The sequence below is a fragment of the Aedes aegypti genome, chromosome 3 (genome assembly GCF_002204515.2).
Source record: "Aedes aegypti strain LVP_AGWG chromosome 3, AaegL5.0 Primary Assembly, whole genome shotgun sequence".
Taxonomy (NCBI): Eukaryota; Metazoa; Arthropoda; class Insecta; order Diptera; family Culicidae; genus Aedes; species Aedes aegypti.
The window spans coordinates 94,994,290-95,011,751 of NC_035109.1; the positions used below are offsets into that span (position 1 = coordinate 94,994,290).

Genomic DNA, 17,462 nt, shown 5'->3' on the forward strand with positions numbered 1-17,462 from the left:
ACCCTTTCGTTCCAAGCCTACTTGTACTTGCGTCCAAGCAAGCTAAATTTAGCATAGAATCCGCTGCAAGTCGAGAGATCTACTCATTGCCATAAGATCAACGACGAAATAAAAAAACGTTCATTTCCGGTGCAGTTTCTCGAAATTATATGGCACATGTAGATCAAGATCTAAAATACGATCTGTTGAACTTAAGGTGAAGATGAATTGAAGCTAATCCTCCAATCTCCAAGAGCACAACTTGAAGAACCGGATAACCGTATAAGCTGGACACTTGATCGTTTGATCACTCGCTGGTGGTACCCAATCGATCAAAGTTCTAGCGTAAATGACTATCTGGTTCTCCAGATTTGTGCTATTGAAAATTTGAGGTGTGACTTCGATTCATCTTCACCACTTTAATTACCGAGTGTAGTGCCTAGGCAAAGACGAAATAAAGACATAATAGTCAAGATCAGGATAGATACTACTTCCGTGAGCGTAACCAGGATTCCCAGGACGTCGAACGCTCATTCAAGAATTACATGCATGAAACGTTAAACTATGAAGAACATCCATCCATGTGTTGAGAGCAAGCCAACGGATTTACCAATAGAAATATTAGTAGTAGAACGCTAGTGGCGCTGTAGTCAGAAAACTGAATGAATTTATTAATACCTTCAATTGTTATTTTCCATCAAATGTTCAACACCATCGGGAAATCATCGCAGAAAACTAGATATTGGTCACACGAACAGCAGCGACATTAGCATTCTTAGCTTAATGTTTCTACTGATTTACCTGATTCTTTCACTGTTGCATTCGTCAAGGGCTCCCACGGGTTTGTGTGCGGAAATAGTTCAGGATTAGTCTCCAGAATAATTGATTAGAGTTTGCAATTTTCCCGGGATTCGACTTCCCGGGAAACGGGAAATAAAATTGCCATTTCACGGGAAATTTTCAAAAACGGGAAATTAATGCAAATTTGATGGAATTTTCTTTTAAGTTACCGTCAAACGGGGCTTCTTTTGACATTATTTCCACATTCTTTTACTTTGAGGATTTGTAACTCTTAGAATTATGGATAGATGTTGATAATTTTTGCCTATATTTAAGTTGTATATGTACGTAACAAATGTGCAAAATATGAGGCAAATCCATCAAGAAATAACAAAAATGCTTGAATAGCGAAAAAAGTGTGTCCTTCAAGACAAAAAAGGGGCTACTTTGGACATTTTCACAATTTGCTAATGAAATGATTTTTCTTATAACTTTCAAACGGATTCAATAGATTGTCGTCTACTGTGATGTTATGGAGCGTTTTTCATTGATAAACTTAATGTAGAAAATTGCAAAGCTAGTATCAATTACACATATATAACAAATTTCATCGAAACATGCCATTCACTATTCTCAGTTTGCAGTATGAAACTTAAATTTTCAACTTCCTCTTAAATGGAACTATCAGTTACGAATGCTCGATTTTCAATTTGACATAAACGAACGACGTAACTATTAGGTGCTACGATGATAAATGAGTTATGTATAAAAACTCTTTTTTTCTATTCTTACTGTTATATGAACGATATGTTGAAGGATCACATTAATACTGGTAACTTATTTAATACCAGTAAGTTATTTTCATTAAAAACGCAATCTATGAAGTAAAGTTTAGCAAGATCGTAAAGAAGTAAGTTTGCATTTGTAATATGCTTTTAGCTTCTTAGCAGTTTAGAGCTGGCTTAAGAGTAGTTTAATTTAGGCATTTGAAGGATGCAACTGTTCTGTACTACGAATTCACGTAAAATATGACGTAAAATAGTTTTTCAGAGATTATGTTGTGAATTTGGCATTGGTACGTATTGAAATATATGTGTTTTATGTCTATTCACTTTTACAAACATTTATTTTATTTTTTTATGTTGTTAAATACACAAACCAAAACATTATAATAAAATAAATGTCGCAAAAATAAAACCTTCGATAAATTATTTTAATTAAACAACAATTTTAAGTAAAACAAATCACAAAAGTTTCATGAAACATGACGATTCGATAGTTTTATGATGCTCCCAATAAGTTTCCAAGACATGGGTAAAATTCAAACAATGTTTGTATAGCCAATGTTTTATACCTTGTGAATATTTATTCGGGCTTTTTTGAAATGTTTTCTAGTTTATCCTGTTATTGTTGATGTTGTTCCAAGAAAAAATCATGCCTAGTGGTAGAGCATATATTGGTTAATAAAAGTGGTGAAGACACAAAATAGCTCAGATTAATATTTACGCTGCTACTAAATACAAAAGGTGAGTGTCCAAAGTAGCCCCTGGAATCAAAAGTAGCCCCGTCCGACGGTATTCGTATTTCCTGTATATGTATTTTATACCAGTTAATTTGTATGGTTACTTCTCTTTTTTGAGAGTTTGTGTTTCTAAAAAAAAAAAAAAACGGTTGGCTTCGTTTTAACCGTCAGGCTTCAAATGAAATTCAAATCATATTTACCAACATCGAAGCAATCCTTTCAAGCACAAGAATAAAAACCAACTAGAGTCTTATGTTGAAAATTGTGACTGTTGTACCCATGAAAACTTTATAACCCCACTCAATTCATGAATAAAAATACTTTGTTTACTATAGCTTATAATCATTTTTAGAAAAAAAAAAACATATCGTCAAAAACATATACATTTTATCAACAACAGTTGTTACTATTTGATTTCGGAAAACAGCAAACCAACATCAAATTATAACTAGTTATCTAATGCACTTATTGCGTATAATGTTCTTCTTCTTCTTGACATTACACCCTCATTGGGACAGAGCCTGCTTTTCGGGGTTGAGCAATGAGCATTTCCACTGTTATTAAATGAGAGCTTTCTTTGCCAAAGTTGCAATTTTCGCATTTGTATGTCGTGTGGCAGGTACGATGAGTGCGATGATATTTTCCATTACCAAAAGATCCTGAACCGACCGCGAATCGAACCTAGACACCTTCAGTATGGCTTTTCTTTGTAACCGTGGACTCTAACCACTCGGCTAACGAAGGTCCCTGGTTAGAATGATATGACAAGTAAATTGTGCAAAGGTTTTTGTTTGAAAATAGATGGTCAATCCTTTTTTTAATAGAACCACCCGGGAAATACGGGAATCCCGGGAAATAGAAAATTATGTAAATGTACCCGGGATTGCAAACTCTATAATTGATAAAGCGAGAGAAAACTAATCCGTCACTTTGTATGGAATTTTTCATAGCTTTTTCAATAGCCCACTTCCTACTTGATGGCAAGACAAAGTTTGCCGGGACAGGCCGTGACCACTAGTTTTGGTTTGGTGGAGTTTTTATATTACAAATATTTCAAGAAATGTATTGTTTAGATTTTAACTACGTACTATTTTCTTTATTTTAGTGTTTGATTAGTTGATTAAAGTTTGCCAGATTTAATTGCTGTGGGTAGTGTATAGTTGTTCCACAGACAAACAGACCTAACACTAAGAACAAATTTCTTCTAAATCCATCGCCCAGTTTACACTACCATCATCTGGTGAGCATGTTGTACGAAAAGGTGTTTCGTGCAACAAGACCGGCAGATGGCGGTAGTGTGAAACGTCAAACGCAAAGAAAAACGATGCGCGCGCCTCTCGTTGTGAGATTTGTAACATAGCGAATTTGAAATGATCGTTAAATGAGTGGTCGATGGAAATTTCATCAGTGTTACGTCTGTTTGTCTGTGGTTGTTCTTTATTTAACATTCGCGGAATTCACTCAAATCTATCAGCAGGACTATTGAGGAGATTTTTTTTTATATTTATAGTATTATTTATTAGTAGAAACTATGTGTGATATTTAGCAGGGAAGAAAGCATTCGTTCCTGACGGATTTCTGACAATGTTTTCGGATAGTTAAACGAATTCCTTTCACGATCTATAGTTGGCACTTTAGAAGCATATTTTCATGTTTCTTAAAATATTCGGTGGAGCCTCCAAAGGCTGGATACCTAACAATATGTTTATAAAATTTCTTGATGAGATTTTTCCGGGTTTCTGGAATTCGTGGAGGATACATGGGAAAAATTCTCAAATCATTTAGGTTTGGGAGCCGTAGAAATATTCAACGAACCTCTGCTCAGCAAATAACAAATAAAAGCTGTATAACATATGATCTTTTATTAAGCTACCAATGTTACTTGGGAGGAGAATATCTTCAACATATTACTGGCGGCATTTTTTTTAGGATCTTGTCCTACGAGTCCTTTTTGAAGGATTATTGTTAGACCCCTGACAAGAATCTTAGTGGACTTCTTCGGAAGATGATAGCATAGTTCCTGCTTTATCTTGTGTTTTCGGTGTTCCCATATATAGATTTCATAAACATCAATTTTCAGGGGCTCGCGAGATGTTTGTTGAACTTCAAAGGGATTCGCTGCTACAAAAAACTCGGGATCCATTGCTCTAAGGTCTAAGGATTCCTTAGGTAGATTACCTCAACATTGCTTCCAGAAATATAATGCAAACTTCTTCAAGTATCCGAAAAAAAAAACAGTTTCTCAAAGTATTTCTCCAAGAAGTCAGTAGAGAATTCCTCCAGAAAATGACTCGGGATTCCTGTGGAGATTTCTCCATGACTTGTTATTCATGCGGTTAATTTACACTCTTCAAATAGTTCTTCAAGAAATTCCTCAATGTATTGTATCTTATACATAACTTTAACAACGCAACGCAAAAGTTTATATGTGAAAAGATTCCTTCATAAACTACTGCACAGATTTATTTAGTAATATTTCTCGGATCATACTAAGTATATTACAAAGAGTTCCATCCATTTGATGCATGAAATTTCTCGAACAATTTTTCTAGTATTTCCTCTTGCTCTCTTTTTAGGAATTATACTTGGAATTCTTCTAGAGATTGTTTCATACCGTCAAGTTTTTAAAAGATCAATTTAATATTATTTCTAGAATTTATTCCAAAAGTCATCCAACTTTTTTCTTGAGTTGTCGTCAAGATATTTCTGTAGACTGTAGGGTTGAAATGATCGTAATATATATGTTAATCCAATATTCAGTCTTGAATGTTGTGTAATTATTTTTGTGTATTACATTTTTCTTCCACTACACCTAACTCTGAGCTTTTATTATATCTTATTTATGAAAAAAATCGAAAGCTTATATGAAAACAACAAAACTGTGGTTGGTATGACTTCCGTCGGTAGGTCAAATAATCGATTCTTAGATTCTTATACATTTGATGTATCAACTTTTGAAATCATCCAGATTTGAAATTATTTGTTAAAAATGTACGAATTCATCTATTTGGTTGTTTCACTATCAACCAACATGTCGATAACATTTTTTACTAAAATTTTGATAATATTTATTGCTGTTTACGTTTTAGAACATTATTCCCTCTCGTAATTTACAACTCTGCCAAAAACACAGTATCTGAAAATCGTCAAACAGAAAAGTTGATATTCCGAACTCCGAACTTATTGTTCTGGTCACCCGTTGCGCCATATTGTTAGAAAATTTTAGTCCGAGAGCATCATACCGATAAAATCACGTTTTACCACGCTACAGGAAAAAGTTCACTATTTTGGGCATTCGTCCCACTGTGCAAGGATTATTCCATAGATCTATTTGAAAAGCAAAGTCTTTATAATTTCTCAATAAAATCATCAAGATTTTCTGCAAAAGGTCTTTCGATACTACCAACAAAAACTCCAAGAAATATCTTGATATTTGCTCCTGAAATTCTTCCTGTCATATTTCCTAGGATTTTTGCAGAATTATCATCAACCACTATTTCAAAAACTAAAAAAAAACTGCAGTAATTCCTATAATAATTCGAGACGAAATTAAGTATTATAAAAATATATAGGGAAAGTTCCCAAACAAATTCCATTTGATAAATGTGTTCTGCGTACTTCCTTGAAAAAGCTAAATAAGCATTTCCGGAGAAATTCCTAGGATAAAAATACCCAAGACAAAGACCGAAATTCAGATTAACGACCGTTTTTTATGAATGATCAATATCTTAAAAAGTAATCAAAATAAAGGGTAATTATGTTCAGCAAAACTCTTCAGTAGATTATGGGGTAATATACGGTGGTCATTGAAATGCGGAATTCTGCCACTAGGCGGCGCTAGAGGGTATCGAAATTTTGTTTTTCTGATATCTCAGAATCCTGACTACTTAGATAGATGACGTCTTCGACAAAGTTGTTCAGTAGCTCATGCGCTATCATTAGAAAAGTCATTAGATTCGAAATTTTGCCGCTAGACGCCATTTCTATGTGGTCAGGATCCTGAGATATCCGCAAAACAAAAGTTTCATGCTCACTAGCACCGCCTGGTAGCAAAATCTCGAATCTTTTGGCTAGAATAATGATAGTACTTGAGCTACTACCCCCTGGTGGCAAAATCTCGAATCTCTTGGCTACAATAATGATAGTCCTTGAGCTACTGAACAACGTGGCCGAAGACGCCATCTTTCTAAGCGGTCAGGATCCTGAGATATCCGCAAAACAAAAGTTACGTTCACACTTGTACTGCCTGGTGGCATTTTATTTTTCTATTCCGCTCAAGTTTTAAGGTTTTGATATTTGCTTTATTCTTTTTAAACAGTGTTGTCAGCCACATGAATATTTGTGATTCGGCCGACTGTATGGCACGCAACACTTCATTCAACTTTGGTGAACATTCGGTATCGTTATCTTTAAAAATTTTTGGTGTTTGCATAAAATCAAATAATATAAAATTGGCTCTTTTGATAACAATCGAGCAGTGTTGCCATCTATTACAGTGTAGTTCGAAAAACCTGAAGTTCATAGACACAATTGTCAATTTGGAAAAATTTAGATGCAAAGTTATTAAAAACAATGGAATTGTTCTGGTGGGCTTCGATTGCACGACTCCCACTATTTTCCAAGATTCTTTCGGAATGAACAACAACAACTACTGCAAAAATTTAAAATTTACTGTAGATCACTAAAATTACTACACAAAATAATATATCAGTTCCCCTGTGGGTTTCTTTATAAACACCTCCAAATGACTAACAGGTAATTTATCATGAGATCTTTTTGGAATTCCTTTGAGCATAATCACAGGATTTCTCTAGAATTTTATTCGGATTTTTTTACATACATTTTCACAACAATTCACAGAAAATTTCTCTAGGTGTTTCTTTATGCATTTCTTTTCACAATACTTCAGGATTTTTTTGGGAACTTCTAAAAGCCTTTGTCCAGGATTTTTTCTTAAACATCCCTTGTAGAAAATTTGATGAATTTCCTTTGGATTCTACAATAAATTTTTGGTGTTTGTCTTAGAGATATTCGAATATAAATTATAGCGCAATTCGAAGGATGCAGTGCCTTTTCAAATATGTATTCGAAGAAATTTTATTAGAATAGTTCCCATGGAAATCACAGAATCAATTCCAGGACGTACTAGAAGTATTTTTGGCCAAACTCTTGGTAACCTAAATCTCTATGAAAGAACTCCTGTGAGAATTTCTAGTTTGAATCCTTGAAATAATTTCTGATGGAAGCCCAATGGATGGAACGGAAATCCCTCTGATGAAGTTGCTAGGAGAAATTTTTGCAGGAATTGTTAAAGGATCTTCTTCTATTCAATATCTGCAATAATTTCTAGAATAATTCGAGAAGGAATACTGGGAAAATTGTATAGGAGAAATGCCTAAAATTCCTAAATTACCTAACGCAAATTATTGGAAGAATCTCTGAAGTAATTTCTTGAGGAATCCCTGCTTCAGGGAATTCTTGCGGATGTTCTTAGTGCAAATTCTTGGTTTGGCATAAAATTTACCTAAAGTAAAGAAAGTGAAATTTTTATAAAAATCGGTAAAACAGTTTTGGAAATTTTCAGAGGTATCTCTGAACAATCTTTTAGACTGAACAAACTGAAGAAAATTGTTTTTTGAAGGATCCTATGAAGTTTTCATGAAAAAATCCCAAGATAGCTAATAGGATCAAATTCTTAAGTAATTTGCGACCGATTTTGAGCAGAAATGCATTTAGAATCTCTATTACCTTCACGTTTTGATCTTTGCTGAAATAGGGCCTCAAAATGTTTGATAAAGCCGTGTTTTTATTAAAAATACGATATAGTTTGTTCTTGCTAGTACTTTTTTCCCGCTCAAATAACGGCCATGTAATATTTAAACTTTACACTTTTGATCATGCTTGTTCATTTAGTCGACAAAAATGCCACAGGAATTTCCATTTTCAACACATCAATTCCTATCTGACATTTCGGAGGAGACACGGAAAACAAAATACACCCAAAATTTGAGTTTCAATCAAGGGGTGTGATAAAATGTCAAGAGCTGGAAAAAATGTTTCTTTGACTTAAACCAATGAAACATTTAAAAATTGAGTAAACATGTATTTCTGGCCTAAACTCAAGTGTTTGGTATTAAAACGGGACAGGACTCTAGAACTCTATTATTGAAACGGTTCATGAAGCAATTCCTTGAGTTTTGGCGAAAGTTCTGTCAGGATTTGGTCGATGTTCAGACAAACCTGACTAGATAATATTTTGGCCTTGTAAAATAAGTCAAAGACTCCATAAATATGATTATGGTTCTTATGATAGCGGTGGGTCATCATATAGACAATATTTTGAATGGTTGGAGTATTGTTTAAATTTGTTTGTGAATTGTATTCAAGATTACATTTTATTTTATAGGATTCAGAGACATATTCGGAGGAATTCATGGATTTATTTCTAGAAAAATTCTTAAGTGTAGAAAGTTTTGAGATATTGCTGTGTAATAGGGCGATTCAAATTTTAAAAATGTTAGAAAATCCAGTCTCCCATATGCTCTTTACCATCCTTACCATAAAAATAGTGTTCTGTGAAATTTCCAGCTTTCTAGGTGGTGATTTAAAGGTGGCCCAAAGACAATGTAGGTTTATATGGAAAGTACTATGGAGATATTTTGATAAATGTTCCAAACACGCTAGTACTGTAATGTAAGTAGGAACTTATTATCCCATATTGGAAACCCTAAATCTATCGGTACTCAAGGTTGAGATCGCAGTACAGTTTTCGGCATTCCAGATTATGCTCTAATACCTCACTAGTCATTAAATTTTAGGGAACTGTGTCTGTATTTTGTCTTTGACCAAGGGACCGAATGTAATACTAGAAGTGGTACCCAATCCGAGCCCGACTACTACATCTGTAAATCGTCTCTTGAAGCTGATGAAATTCTCTTCTAAAGAGCAGAAATTTCTCCTCAAAGACTCGAGAAAGTGCACAAAAAATGCCGGGCGATTTTCACACTTTCCTTCTGCAAACTGTCGAACGAGTCGCAACTCGTAATTAAGTAGCTCGTAGTTACTAATTAAAACATTGCTCAAATATCATCCGAGCTGGACGGTTAGCCACAGCAGTGTCGTGCTGCCGCCTAACTTTTCGGCCAGTTTACGTTAAACGACCACCAATAATTGGATTGGATTATAGGCGAACTCGGCTGAGCTCGTCGAGTTGCGTGCAGATTTCCGCGGAGCACGCGAACCAATTTCGCGATCTCGGACACAATTGACTGGTCACCGAAAGCAATTTGGGAGGATGAACGCCAATCGACGTGGAATAGATCTGTGAGTTGCGAGCGTGCCTCTAAGTGATTGAGATTAATAGTTATGGATGGGCATGACGATGAGGGTGGTTCAAATTACTTGAAAGGGTGAAAATACAAACTATCACATCTTCTCTCTCTTTATGGTGAAAATAGTGTTCTGTATAATTTTCAATCGTTTGGTAGTGATGTTAAGCCACCAAGGATGTTGTCGTTAATATGGAAATTCATAGAAAGATGCGGAAGAGAGTAAAATAATTCGATATGAGAAGAGTTATCCAGTGTTGTGAAAAACTCAATTTCTCACAACTCACGCTTGAGATTTTTCATGCGTGAGTTGTCAATCATGCAACTCAGCAGTCAAAAAATCATGGATGAGTTGGCTCACCTTTTTAACTCATTGTCTCGTATTTCCACAGTTTACTCACACACGGCAATAATTTCTTGTTAGTCTGGTAAAATTGTGTTAATCCTTTCTAACGTAAACAACCACATTCGGGTTTCGCGAGTTTTTGCCGGGTTTTGCGACTGAATCATTTTTTACGGTTTGAGTTGATTGAGTTGATTTTGCATCAAAATCTCAAGCGTGAGATTTGCGAAGCAGATTTCTAATGAGTTTGCTCTCACGGGAGAGCGTATTGATTGAGATTTTGAGTGTGCGTCTATCAACACTGGAGTTATCCATACATTCGTGTGCTATTTTCTAATTCCATATTAGTTCAGTAAACTTCTAACAAAATTAGAACAAATTGAACTGATTTATTTAGCAGTTTTAATTAACAAAAGCCGTAGTATTGAGGTTTTGTGATGCATTTTACAATCAACTTGCATATGATAAATCAATCGATGCTGGATGTGTCGTTGCATTTTTGCGTATAAATTTCATATTTATCTTTAACGTCCTTGGGTCACCTTTAAATTCTAAAATTTCATTATAAAAACGTAAGGAAGATATGAGAGATAAGGATTTTCATACCTATTTTGTAGTTTGATTCACCCTAATGACCATTTATCAGCGCTACTCGGCAAGTGGTTTTCCATTGTGCAGTGTGGATGTTCCTTTTCCAAGAAGGTTCGTCGCTTGTTAACCACGCGCCATCGGAGAGTGCAAATCTCTTGAGCTGGGGGTTTGATATTGTAATCGAATTATTCGCACGGTTCGTTCGTTGGAAAAAATGTATGGATTAATCCGTATTTCGGTCAGTTGGTGGCAGTGTGGTTAATGCGGAAAATTGATTGCGTGGTTGGGACTGATGAAGCTTATGGTTTGTGAGGTTTTAGGTAAAGGCATTGCAACCAATCAGTATGAGGTTTTTAGAGCTAATTGGATTAAAGTATTTGGTCGATCATTTAGCTGTTCGAACAAAAAAGTACAGGAAAAATGGAAGAAGATTCAGACTTGTGGATTCAATCATCGCAATGAAACGATGAATTAGTGTTTTGCATCATGTAATGGATGTTCTGATGCAACCAGATGACGGTGGGTAGGGTCCAGGTGATGGTTGGTGCAAACAAGAGGTAAACAAGTTATTTCACTGTTTTAGGTATTTGATATACTAAAAAAGAGATGAGCCACCCGGGTTGCAAATCTCTCAAATGATCTATCTATCTATCTTTGATATTTAGCGTGTAGTTTTACGTCCGATTTTAAATGCACTCCTTCTATATGCGATTTTCAATGCAGAAATAAACCTTTGTATGAATATTCTATGTTCTCATTCGAAAAAAGTGGAGTTGCTGACTACCATAAGTGGGGAGTTATTGGCAATGTTACTTAAGCATAATAATCGAAGTTGCACAAGAAACCAAGGGATATAGCTTAGGAGTAGCTTTCCATCTTCAATTTACACTTTCGAGAGCTCCAAACGTTGAGAAAGTCAATAACGGCGCCGGTCACGTCCTTACGATCATCGGGGAAGGGAAGGGCATCAAGTGTGACATCAATTTTTACTAGAGACCGAGATCACCTATGCATCTCCATAGTTGTCACGGGAAGGAATATTGTTGGTGGGGAGGGATCATAGCTGCATGATCAGGATTCACCTTTGTAAGTGTGCGATTCATGCAACTTCCGTTCAAAAAATCACCTATCAGTACTCTAAACAACGTGAACATACGGTAAATCGACACTTTTTTGCGTACAGCCATTCAAAGGTAATTTTTTTATAATGATAAAAATCAGGTAATAGGAAAGGTATGGGGTTTGTAATGTTAATATACAAGACGCAGGGATAGGGTGCGACTCAAAACTCTTTCGGTGCTGCACGCGCTGCCGGGAGACAGCACGTTCAATTTGAAAGAGACGTGCTAGTGCAATATGAATTGTGTTGCACCCATTCTTTTTTGTGTGCTAAAACTCCCATGTGCCGTTGCTGAGAATCTCTTTGAGCATTAGGCAAGGCTCTCTCAAATAACATCACTTTGCTTTGATGACGGAGTACGAATGGACGCCACCTGGGAGGGAGGCACCGATACTACACACGAAATATAGAACAACGTTTGTTTAAACTGCAAGATAACTCCAGCTTGCCAACAACAATCAAGGCAGGCTTGGGGAAAACCGCTAGTTTTCTTTTGTTGTGTACTTTCAATCTTTCCTGACAAACATGGAAAAAGGGCCACAGTTTTCTATGCACTTAATATTAATTTTCATTGGAAAAAGTAAAACGATGCGTTTTCAATGCTTTATATTCAATCAGTTGAAAGGTGCTCACGTGATATTACTTGCATTATGTGCATGAATTGATTTTCATTCAATTTTTGTCACTTTTGATGAAATGCGAAAATGTGTTTTGATCAGTTACGCGCTTTTTCCATGTTATTTCAATGTTTGAGATCTGGGCTCACAGTGACAGTTCGTGACAGCGGAATCTCGGCTCACTATGACGTACAGAAATTTTGTATTGGTTTCTCCCTCCCAGGACGCCACTATCAAACGAACCACATAAACGTTTGTTTACTTAATAAATCATATGTGATTTCGCCTCACATATGCTTCGATAATTTTGACGACTTCGGTATAATTTTCGTGTTGACCAGGAGTTTTGACAATTTCCTGAACAAACGATTGCTTTGATAAGATTCAATATATATGACAAAATTTTAGCGTGATCGTTGTGTTTATTGTCGTTTTTGTTTTAAGGAACTGGGTCGGTGATTAACACATAAACAATCCAACTTCAAGCAAATTGTAGTTCGGTCGAACCTGAATCGGGTTGGGGTTAAAACTGTGATTCAGAACGGGTTGCTCCATTTTAAACCTAGGTTTAAAAACGAACTCGACATATGTTATTGCTGTGTGCGTTTGAAACGCAAATATCAAATGCGGGAAGACCAAACGTGGTAAGATTTTTTACAAGGAAGGCAAAGTCGAGAATTGATTTTCCACGGAAGTGTCAAGAGTTTTGTCGGTTTTTTGAAACCTCCTTCTCCCGAGGGAAGATTTATTGTATGACATTAAAAAAAAATGTCTGGTACATAACAAACAACTTCCTCCCCCCTCCACATGACTAAACCTACACATAACTCCTTACTTAATTAATGAACGGCCACTAATTACAAAATAATTTCCGAACATTGTAAGAAATGTCCTACGTCCTAGTTTCAAATTCGCTTGCTCTCTACGTAAAGGCCCATTTACAAATTTCATAACGCTGAAGGAGGAGGGCGAGTATCCTTAAGATGTTACAGCTCATAAATACAAAATTTGAAAAATATTCATACAATATGCGTTTCGAGAGGGTGGGTTGGTGTTAAAAATGGCAGTTATGAAATTTGTGAATAAACCCTAAAATGATTTTGAAGTGTAAGCAAGCAAAAAATGATTCGACACTGCCGTCAGTCACATTCGTTCTCGATTATGTTTTCAATGAAAAGCACCAAACGAAACACATTGTGCTTTACTCCATGAGTTTTAAAGAGTAGAGCTAGAGCTATCTTTTGTCTCTCACACAGTTGCGGCAATACTCGCACCTTCTTTTGTGTCACTCAACAAAAACAGGAGACGCACACAAAAGTCGGGTGCAGCACATGCATATTTTGCACCGCTCCGAGTTTTCTGCCATTCTCTGTACAAGAGTCTATAGTGACGAATTGTTTATATGTTCTTAAATCAATTAATTGAAGTAACATTCCCATCGTTGTCATGATAAGTATACGTTTCATAATATATTGAACATTTAAATTAAAAGCATGAAACGAGCTCACCAAATTGATGGTTCATCCTTGATTGAGCAGCTAAAGCTATTTCAATCAGCATGCTTGTTTCACAAAAGCAAAACATCACTCTGACGACGCGAAAACTTTTACTCGTACAAAACGAAAAAAAAAACTCCGACGACGCAAAAACAAAAAACGATTTTTCTGGTGAAGATTTCGTTTCGCCAAAACTCAAACCCTAACCGATTGATCACCACCAGCGAGTGACCATTAGATAAAGCCCTCAGCCTGATTCACTGTCCGGCTCTCCAGACCTGTGCTCCCGAAAATTTGAGGCTTGGCTTCGACACATCTTTACCTACTCCTTGGGCTTTAACGAAGCACGCCCAACAGAACGCGTGCGGAATAAACCGTTTTATTTCCGCTGTACACACTTTTTTCAAAAACTGCACCAGCCGAATTAAATAATTGGCGGAGACGATGAAAACTTGACAGATCAATTTTCAACACATCCGTTCGCGCACGTTGCCTACTGCGATCCTGGGGAGTTATTGTTTACGTTACATATGACAAAGTGCCATTTTAAACTATCAGTCAGATTTGAATAAATATTTATCATTCAAATAACATAATTGCTTACTTGAGCAAGCGCTTGGCCGCCCGTAGTTGCTACTCCAGTATCGCCAGATAAGCTGCACTTACAGAAGAAACCAACCAAATGATTGATTGCATTTAACAGACACCCTTGGTAGGCTGGTGATCGCCCATTTTCAGGCAATAATGGCGCCTGCTACGCCAGGTTTCAGACCAATGAGGAGAAGGGTGAGGAATTGATGTTGCATTTCTAACTGGCCCACTGTAGACCGTGAAGTCCACTGCATCTACACCAGTTCATGCGGGAGAGTAAAGGTATTGGGGTAAGGCCTAAAGTGAGGCAATATTAGGGCAGAGAGGCTTGCCTATGCATGAGGCTTGTAACGCAACCAAGTTTCTCAAGCTGCAATTAATGCATATAAACGGTATATTTAAAGCTAGCATTACTGTATAACTACAATTAAAGTGAATTAAAAGAGGAAGGGCCCAACTAGAGCTTTTGGTCAGGCATCAACTCGCACAATGTGCGCAAAAAGTAGAATCTAACCACAGCACAAAGAGCAGATAGAGAAGCGCAATACGAACTCAAAGAGGGCGCGCAGTAGAAAAGAGAGTGTAAGCAATTATTTTAATTTATCATTTTAGTTTTCATAAGTCATTAAAATCTGATGTTCAACATAATAAATGAAGAGCATTGCACCGTTAAAAGTGTACCGGATGTGGCCACGCTGACTTAATGCCTTGAAGAATCGGCTATAGATTTGTTGGATACTATTCCGTTTCAATTCTCTAAAAGTAGAGATTAAACATAATAGTTTCTCTAAAATGCGTTGCAATAAGGTTATCTTAGTTGTTTATATATAAATTGATCGCTTTATCGTTAATTTGAGGCGTCCCGGGACCCGAAAATGATCATTTGAAGGATCAAACAAATGCAGGACACATGGCTATCCAATAAAATCGTTTCTCGAAAGGTTTATATAGCCAAATCTTGAATTATAGCCAAATCGTGAAATTACATGTGACTTGAAATTTGCCTACCTCCAGGGACATAGAAGCATAGAACTCTTTTCACCCGACCTGACCCAGTGACTCACCGGAATAACTCAGGCCACAGGAACATTCCCGATGTGATTCGGTCACTATAGATACACAATCCGAAAAAATCATGTGATTTTACGTATTCTGGATGCACATAAAAGAAGCGAGCCAAATGATGTGAATTTGTGTCACATTTTAAATACGATGGTGTCTGATTAGGGAAATGTCAATCATAGTGGCATCGTTACATTTTTACATTACATTTTTCGTTCATTACATCTTTCACGGCACATTTTTACGTGATTTCATCACTTACATCATGTGTCATTCAGTCATAATGTGAATTACGTTCGCAGTGATTTTCATTATTTTTAAGAGTGTTTGTGTACGAGAATATGACAAAAAATCCGTTATGTTGTAAGTGGTGTATATTACCCCAGGAGCCCCTAATACCTTCAATTAAAGTAAAGAGCGTACATTTTTTCTCTCCAAGTGGATTGCTTTCGGGACTCCCCAAAAATGGGTGGTATGTTTCGCTCGAGTGCTGTCGGTTCAATCGAAGATGGCGTCGGAACAGCAAGCACTCCGCGAGCGTGTTGTACGGTTTTACGAAACACCGTACGTGCCCAAAGAAAGGAACCCGATCAACTAATTGGTGGGCCAAGGATACGAAGCAGTTGACCACGATGATCCGGAATTGTATCCGGAAGCTGGACGTCAGTGCCGTCCAGCGCTCTGGTGAGAGCATCGCAACTAAGCTGCGTCGTACGGTTGATCAATGACCCTTCTTCAATATTCATTGACGTTATTTTTTTTGTAGAATAAACATTATGTTTTGATAGAACATACTGAATTCGTTGATTTTTGTTTTGTTTCTACCGCATGACTGAAAAAAAATCTCATTTTATTGAACACCCGTCAGCTTATAAATCACTCCATGCTAAAATATTTCGCTCAAATGCTTTTTTTAAGTCTTTGAGATCCATTAGAGAAGATTTAAATCTGAAGTTTGTCTAAGCATTAGATTTTTTTTCAATTTTAGAGTTCCAAAATGTAGAAAAACAGTAATTGTGTTCAGTTGTTGTTTTTTCCAAATCTGGACCACTGTGCGGCCTCAAAGAGCGAAAGAGGATTACGTGATTATTGAGTTCAATCGAATTCAGGTTAACTTCTGCGTCCATGAGTCCTTTCGTGGTGTAGGGGTAACGCGCCCTATATAATGAACAGGGAGTCGTAAGTTCTATTCTTACCGAGAAGACGTGTAACTTTTTCGCAAAATTCACATCAATCCCTTTTTCGATATCCTGTATCTCCTGCTAGAGAACCATAGTGAAAGTTGGTTTTCATGGCTAACTCGATAGTCCCTTGAGCGGCAGTTGCACAGGTTTGTATTCTGTAATTCAACACCTCCCTAACTCGATGGTCCCTTCAATATCGAGTTATGGAAAGTTGACTGTATTGTAATGTTTAGTTTTTTTCGGTAGGATGTTGATGCAAATGCATCTTTTTGACAATTTAGTAAACAACTCGAGACCACTAATACGATACGTCAAGATCATATGAAATTTTCCTAAATATTTGATACGTTTGCCTCACTGCTAAAGCCTTCAGGCATCAAATATGCTCATGTCTTGAACTTCCACGAGTAAAAGTGATTTAATTAACTAGACAGGAAAGCTCTGAGCCGACTGATCTGTTCATTAGCAGTTCACTGCGCAGTGCATCACACCTAAGCCACCATCACGGGTCACTCACTTCGCATGCGGCCATAAATCACTCGTTGGTCACGCACTTAACCGTACACACATTAATCGCAGGTTCAAATCTGCTAACAGACGGACGCAGGCCATTATCCACGCGATGAATCAAAACGATCCGCGTAAATTGGTCTTCTGCTACAGTAATGTGCACAGGGAGCGGAAGGCGTTACCCGACAGATTAACCAGCTATGATAGTTACCGCCGGTTTGACCCGACGACCAGGGTGACCAGGTTATCGGTAGGTTTGATGAACAAAATCGGTGGTTTCATCTGTCAAACATAGACTTCAAATATCATAGTATAATATGACCATTGGGATGTCCCAAA

General features: G+C 36.7%; 1 protein-coding gene across 3 annotated transcripts in view; it reads right to left on the reverse strand.

Moving 5' to 3' along the window:
- Window positions 1-17,462, reverse strand: part of LOC5570969 — a 162,390-nt gene that overhangs the window by 10,861 nt on the left and 134,067 nt on the right. The gene's annotated exons all lie outside the window — the stretch shown is intronic.